Source organism: Calliphora vicina, chromosome 1 (genome assembly GCF_958450345.1).
Source record: "Calliphora vicina chromosome 1, idCalVici1.1, whole genome shotgun sequence".
NCBI lineage: Eukaryota > Metazoa > Arthropoda > Insecta > Diptera > Calliphoridae > Calliphora > Calliphora vicina.
The window spans coordinates 75,525,273-75,533,292 of record NC_088780.1 but is presented as its reverse complement, the minus strand read 5'-3'; the positions used below and the strand labels follow the sequence as shown (position 1 = coordinate 75,533,292).

Below are 8,020 nucleotides of genomic sequence, written 5' to 3'. Positions count from 1 at the left end.
CTTAGTATGCCATTCGATTCCTATGGGTGTCCACTTATCGTTCCCGTTCCCAGATATGATGCCCAAGGCCTTATATAATTGTAGCAATATTTTTTCCAATTTAAAACATTTTTTCATGGCATCAAAGTTTGAATGGGCCTGCCCCCTACGTTTAAGTTTTTCTAAAAGAAGTTAGTATGCCATTCGATTGCTATGAGTGTCCACTTATCATTTCTGTTTCCCGATATGATGCCCATCGTCTTGCATAAATTTGGCAAATTTTTTTTCTGTATATATCAAAGTTATTAAAATTTTTTTATGATTAGTTTATTTTAAGGTTATGTTGCGGTTTGTTCATATGTAACAAACTTCATTTTGACATTTTAACAAAGTATTACAATAACAAATTTTATTTTTTATATTCACCACACCAAAACAAATACAAACATCTACAGCAACAAAAAACAATCAGCTGTTTCCGGTTTGTTTTCTCCAGTTTGTTTTGTTCACGGGCGTTAAAAAATGGATGTCAAGCCCGGCCAAACAGCCGAATCGACAACAAAGCCAAATATCCATGGCGCCAAGGTAATTCTCTGTATTTGGTGGGAGCAAAAGGGTCCATTATGAGCTGCTGAAGTCTGACCAGACCATCGCAGGGAAACTATACCGAACGCAAATGATTCGTTTGAAGCGAGCATTGGCCGAAAAACTATCAGAATATGCAGCCGGGCTTGAAATTGAAACCATAATATTCCATCATGACAACCAAAGTAAATTAATAAAGTAGACTCAGTAGAACAGCTGACTATTTTTTTTTACTTTGGTCTGAACTGTCAATTTACTTGTGGTTGTTGTGGCGAAAAATACAACAAGCCCAAAAGCAAAAACAACAACAGGCAACTTTGACAGCTCAGACCTTAAACCAAAAACAAAATTGCTTGTGGTTTTTGTAAATGTTGTATTTGTTGTAGTACTGTCGCTACTTTATTAATTTACTTTGATGACAACGCTCGACCAAATGTTGCAGTACCTGTTGAAACTATTCCGCCTCTACGGTAGAGCAGATAGAGAAATATATCAACAAGAAAAGGTTTGTGTGGGTAATTTTTTTTCATAAAGTTTTTTAAACAGTTGCCTTCTTTTTAGGATCATGAAGAAAATGAGGAAGCTGAAAATACTTATGTATATTAAACTTTTCATTCTATGCAGAAAGCTCACTCAGGGATACAGAGTATTCGAAATGGCATGATTCTTTTATTTTTCCGATCGATTTCGTTTTAGGTTCTTTAGATTCCGTGTAATTTATTAATTCCAAAAATATTTGTAATTCTGTATTTCTGATTTTAATTTGACATCGTTTTTTATATTAAAATAAAAGTAAAGTCTTTGGTACAGAAATTGTTTAAGAATTTTAGAAAAACAAATAATTACAAAGAAATATCAATTCCACTTTGAGAACTGAATGTGGTTTCATTCAGAAAGAAATTTTCGATTTACTTTTTCTGAAGAAGCAAACTACGGAATTAATTCCACTTTCGATCGGAATGGAATTCTGTGACAGGCCTGTTAGTTAAGAAACTCTGTGTTTTTGTTAAGAAAAACTTTGTTATTGTTATTAAAGGAATTATAAAGGTGCCTAACGTTACAACTCCTAAGGATATTAATATTTTAAATTTGTTTAAATCGTCGTCGAAAATCCAAAATCAAAATCGTGTTTTTGATTGATTCTGATTCATTAGGTAAAACTACATGCCTCTACAACTTTTTAGACTTCTGTCTTGAATGCAAATGTAATTAAGTTTTAAACTTGATAAATATTTGAAAAATTAAATATTTTTCAAACAAAAAACATGGCTTGAATTTATGTTTCTTTTTGACTGGAGAATGCTATTGAAATAAAGTGTAATACAACTGTAATTCACTTGCTTGACTATAATTCAAGGCTTGAATAACACTTGCTTTCAATGTGAATTCCAGTAAAAATGCTTATTTGGCTGTGTCCAAAAATAACGATTTTATCAGGTATGTTCTGCAAATCACATTTTATAAAAGTGGTTTGATACCACATAAAAGGTGTTCTATGCACATAATTTTGTGATTTTAAAACGTTCAGCTAAGTGGCTGTCGATTTCAAATCACTTGCTTATTTTTGTAAACACTTTGCTGGGAAATTTTTAATAAATTGTTTAAATGGATAATTTGATGTGTTCTTTAATCATTTATGTAGTAAAATTATTTATTTTCAGACCAATTATGAATAAAAATTCCGCGGGAGTTTTTTCCCTTTTCTCATTTTTCCTATTCAATTTCAATGAGAAAAAACTCCCGGGGAACAAACTCCCGCGGAATTTTTTATTCATAATTGGACTGTTTATTAACGAAAACCATAAAAAATACAAATTTTTAAAGACACCTGCTGTAAAAAGTTAGTTTTTTGTGATTTTTTATTTCTGATTTAGTTGATGGACAATACAAAGCTGCTTGCCAGAGTAAAAAATATAATTCATTTGACGAAAAATATAAAATAACTAACTACTGAAAATCCAAACAAATTTTTTTTCTTAAGTTATATTGAAAACAGGCAACAATTTAATAGTTTTTTATGAAAATTAAAACAATAAAGCTACATGGCAACAATATTTGTTTGAACAATGTTTCCTTGTGATTTCGGATATTTAAAATCACACCGAAAAATACTAAAATGTGATATTTACAGAATAGGCACAAATCACGTGGATTTCAGAACAGGCCTGTATATCCATAATTCCAAAAAACGTATCAACATGTGCATGATTTTCTTACGTATCATCACACTTGGGAGATAAATGAAAACAAAATATTTTGAATTACAAAACGGGCATTTATTTTTCTACTACGTTATTAGTTTTGTTTACCATCTATTCCACAAGGTAAAGTGTACATATAAATAAATATAAGTTATAAAAAATCTGAAGGCCTTTGGCTTATGAGTCACGGGAACCATTTTTTTTTAAACAGACATTAAAGATCTTTTGAACGCGGTTTTTGTTTTTATAGCCCTCACCATGAGTGGCAAGAGTATATATAAGTTTGTCATTCCGTTTGTAATTTCTACATTTTTCATTTGCGACTCTACAAAATATACATATTCTGGATCGTTACAGATAGCGGAGTCTATATAACCATGTCCGTCTGTATGTTGAAATCAGTGATGCCAGGAGATTTTTTCAGAAATCCCTACGCTAATGAAAAAAAAATCCTTTTTTTCCCTACACTCACTTTCGATTTTCCCTACATTTTTCCCTACACTACTTTTTTCTTTTTTGAACAGCTAAGTTGTGTTCAATCAAAAAAACGGTTTAATCGGATTTTGAAATTGGCCACATCATTGGTTTTTCCAGGACTTGCTTGCCAAAAAGAGAATCCATTGTTCGGGTTTTTGTTTTTGAAAGATTTTTTGGTGCATTTGGGTATAGCACACAAGACTTGCATTTAAAGTCGTCACCTTTGACCGGCTCCAGCCATCCCATTAGCTTCTGGTTGCTCAACCAAATTTTTCTCGGAAATTTTTTCTAAAATTTGTTGTTTTAATTTATAATGACATTTATTTCCTAAAAACTTACTTATTAAAATCGATGAGACCTGTGAAGATGGAGTACGTATGTATGTTACTTCAAAAGAAAATTTATTGTAGTATCTACTCTTGTAGCTAGTTCTTTAAGGAAATGTCAAATAACGTAAAAAGGAGAATCCAAGGCGTATTAACAAGGTGAGTGCGTGAGTGAGTTAATACGCCTTGAGATAATCACTATATATGTATGTAGTTTGAAAGCGGTGATGACATTATTACTTATTTCATATTATACCAGATTTACAAATTTCTAATGTATGCTTAAACAAATTTTATATTTGGAAAATACATAATATAAATTGCCATTGCAAAAAATTGCCATCGCAAAAAATCCCTACAATTCGACAAAAGTAAAAATTTTTTCCCTTTTTCCCTACATGTGAAATTTTGAGAAAAAATCCCTACAAAAAGGGAAAAATCCCTACACTTGGCATCACTGGTTGAAATCAACTTTCCAAAGCCTCCAAATAACATACACGATTCATACAAAGTAAATTAATAAAGTAGCGACCAAGGCGTATTTAACAAGGTGACAGCAGTGGCGAATTGAAATAAATACAGGCGAATTCATTTATTTTTTATATATAGAGTTTGACATACGGGCGTACGGGCGGATATTTTTTATATATGTAGTTTGACATTTGTGCGTGCTATTTCTATAATCAGCTGTGCTGTCGATGGCACCTTCTTAAATGCACCTTGGTAGCGACAGTACTACAACAAATACAACATTTACAAAAACCACAAGCAATTTTGTTTTTGGTTTAAGGTCTGAGCTGTCAAAGTTGCCTGTTGTTTTTGCTTTTGGGCTTGTTGTATTTTTCGCCACAACAACCACAAGTGAATTGACAGTTCAGACCAAAGTAAAAAAATAGTCAGCTGTTCTACTGAGTCTACTTTATTTAACAAAAGAAAATGTATAATAAACAACGGTAGATTTAAAAGAGGGACAAACATATAAATTTATCTTTCTATATCTCGTCTCACACACTCATCGATTTTTTACTACATTTTATTTTTTCTCTAGCTCTAAGATCTGCCTTAATGGCGGAATTGGAAAAAATGTTAAAAAAAATGTAAACAAAACCATACGGTTCGAAATTACTTGTTTGACAGCTGTCAATGGTCTCTTATCTGTAATAATCTGTGCCCTATACTCTTGGTCAAGGCGAATTTATACAAGGTGGAGTCAGTCAAACAGCTGATAATTTTTTTTTCGCTTTTTGGTTCTAACAACTGTCAAAGCTAGTTTTTATATTTAAATATCTACATATTCTAAGCTTATTAACAAAATATTTATTGTTTACATAAATAAGTAAAGCCCGCACTATTCAATTATCTACACTATATAAAGTTTAAATACTTATTTGTTAAATTTTTCATTTTGTTTTTTTGGCATTTGTTAAGACTAATCGTTGTTTTTGTAGCATTTTGTAAATGCTCTTATACCCGTGAAAATAAACTTTTTGAACAAACTTTTTTGTATTCACTCATTTTGAAGAGTAAATAAAAAATACTCTCTGAGAATAATTTGAAGCAGAGAATTGAGTGGTTTCTGCTTTACAAACTGAATTTTCAGTGCTGCCAAGTTTAAATACACGAATTTACTATTTAATTTATATAAACTATCAATCAACATTGAATGCCCATTCTTCTTCATTTTTGTGCATGGGAGAGGATTTTCGGCCTCTAACAAACTTTTATTCATTTTCTAACAAACTTTACAGTCACTTTAACTAAATTTTTAATTTATTTAAAAATTTATTTAAAATGATAATAAAAAATAAAATGAATTACATTTTTAATTTATAAATTAAAAAAAAATTTTATGTTAAAAAACACTCATGTTATGTATGCTTCAAAAGCAAATAATAACGTTTATACAAAAAAATCACTCAAACCACTTGTTTAAAAATGGGGCCTTGTGCCAAAATTTGGAAAACGGGGCGTGATAGAGGAAGGTCTTGGCTACATTCCCCCATAACAGGTTTTTTCCTGTACGGATAGGTGTTCACAAATTTTTCAAAAAACAGTTTTTTGAAAAATCACTCAAAGTATTTGGGGACATTTAGGGCAAAAATGGTTATTTGTGCCAAAATTTGGAAAACGGGCTGTGATAGGGGATGGTCTTGACTACATTCCCCCATACCAAGTTTTTTCCTGTACGGATAGGCGTTCGAACAAATTTTTCAAAAAACTATTTTTTTAAAAATCACTCAAACGACTTTTTGGCCTATTGGTTAATAATGTTTATTTGTGCCAAAATTTGGAAAACGGGGCGTGATAGAGGAAGGTCTTGGCTACATTCCCGATACCAGGTTTTTTCCTGTACGGATAGGCGTTCGAACAAATTTTTCAAAAAACTGTTTTTTGAAAAATCACTCATACTATTTGGGGACATATGGGCAAAAATGGTTATTTGTACCAACATTTGGAAAACGGGGCGTGATAGGGCATGGTCTCGGCTACATTCCCCCATACTTTTTCAAAAAACTGTTTTTTGAAAAATCACTCAAACTATTTGGGGACATATAGGGCAAAAATGGTTATTTGTGCCAAAATTTGGTAAACGGGGAGTGTCACTCGTTTAAAACAAGGTTCGACAAGAATAAACAAACAATATGATGTTGGCAAAGGCTCAGTTTATTCTCTAAAATTAATAAATTATTATTTACTAGCTGACCCGGTGCGCTTCGCCACCCTAATTAGAAGAAAGAAATAGTAAATAGTCAAGTCTCACTTTGTGAATCTAATTGAAAATGTCTAATTTCATATTTCTGGGTCCATTATTATAGAAAATGCAAAATGTGTTCCTAATTTTAAATTTTTAGGTTTATTATTATAAAATATTCAAAAAGTACCATTGCAATAAGGAAATAGTACCATTGATTATCACTTTTAAATTCGCATTCACTAAACCATAACCCGTCAAGTTTGAATTTTAGATTTGTATATCATATCCTATATTATCAACTAATTTTGTTTCTATAATACTTAAGATTTAATAAATTATCACAAAACCGAAACCGATCGGTTTTTAATTTTTTAAAACCGAAACCGCGGTTTTGAAATTCTTCGATTTTTTAGAAACTCTAGGTCCATTATTTATTTTATTTATTTTATTCATTCAAGTAATACAAAGCCTTCAAGGCCAAAATTACATATTACTTAGCAATAATACCTAAGCATAGGAAAAAAATTAACAAGGTGTTAAATATAAATAATACAAATAACTTATTAATCTGAATTTTCTTATATATAACGGTTCCCCAACCGTAATGTAAAAATTAAAAAGAATTTGAAAAAAGTAACAATAATTAAAGAAAAAAAACAAACAAAAGGCCCAAATCAATAGCAGCACTGAAAATTGTACTTAATGTAAGAAAAATAACTTAAATTAAAAATTAAGCTTGTACATAAATATACATTTAAACAGCTCCATAGTTTGCAAAAAAATTCAAAAGTTTAATTCGGAAAACATTATTGGAATGTGAGAAAATACGCAGCTCAATTGGTAAGTAGTTCCAACAACGAGCAATTCGAATTATAAATGATTTCTCATAGAAAGAATTATTAATTCTAGGCACCAAAATTTGGGGACTTCTAGTCGATCTACTAAAAGTAAATTTATTAAACAACGGTAATGGACTTCCAGTTCTAATTATCTTATGAAAAGCAATCATGCACCGAAGTATAACAAAATCAGAGAAAGTGCATTTTAAAAATTGTTTAACATAAATGGATATATGATCCCTTCGACCTACATTGTATACAAAACGAACAATGGTATTAACAATACGATTTATTTTATATAGATCAGTAGAATTAGTACCTGATACAACCTCAAGTCCATATGTGACTTGAGACATTAAAAGGGAATATGCCAACTTATATCTAATATGTTGAGGGTAATATACATTAGTAGAAAATATTTTACGTAAAGTCTGCAATACCCTGGAAACAGTAATACCGATATGAGCAGCAAAATTCAGTTTTCTATCCAACATAATTCCCAAAAATTTTATTTGTTCAACAAATTCAATCCGCACACCACCAATAAAAATATCCAGATTAACATTAAATCTATCGAAAGGACTAAAAATAATCGCTTTTGTTTTTAAAGCGTTAATAGTTAAGAAATTGTATGTAGTCCAGTCAAAGATAAGCCGAAGGGAATAGTCAATATTACTACGTAGAACAACAGCAAACATCAGCATTATTATAGGAAATTCAAAAAAGTACCATTAGAATATATAAAAAGTACCAAAAATCCCCCACTTGTGGTTTCCCACTCACTCGGGTCCATATAAGCTTAATTTCATGGCTTTAGGTTCATTGGTGAAGAAATTACAAAAAGTACCATTCGAATAAAGAAAAAGTACCAAAAAGTCTCCCCTAGAATTCTAACTCACTTAGGACCATATATGTTTA

General features: G+C 30.9%; 1 long non-coding RNA gene across 1 annotated transcript; it reads left to right on the top strand.

Annotated features, from left to right (window-relative positions):
* Positions 1 to 494: 494 nt before the first annotated feature.
* LOC135949425 (uncharacterized) lies at positions 495 to 1,377 on the top strand. Its single transcript, XR_010575868.1, has 2 exons — positions 495 to 1,069; positions 1,126 to 1,377. It is a non-coding gene; the product is annotated as an uncharacterized LOC135949425 (long non-coding RNA).
* The last annotated feature ends 6,643 nt before the right edge of the window (positions 1,378 to 8,020 follow it).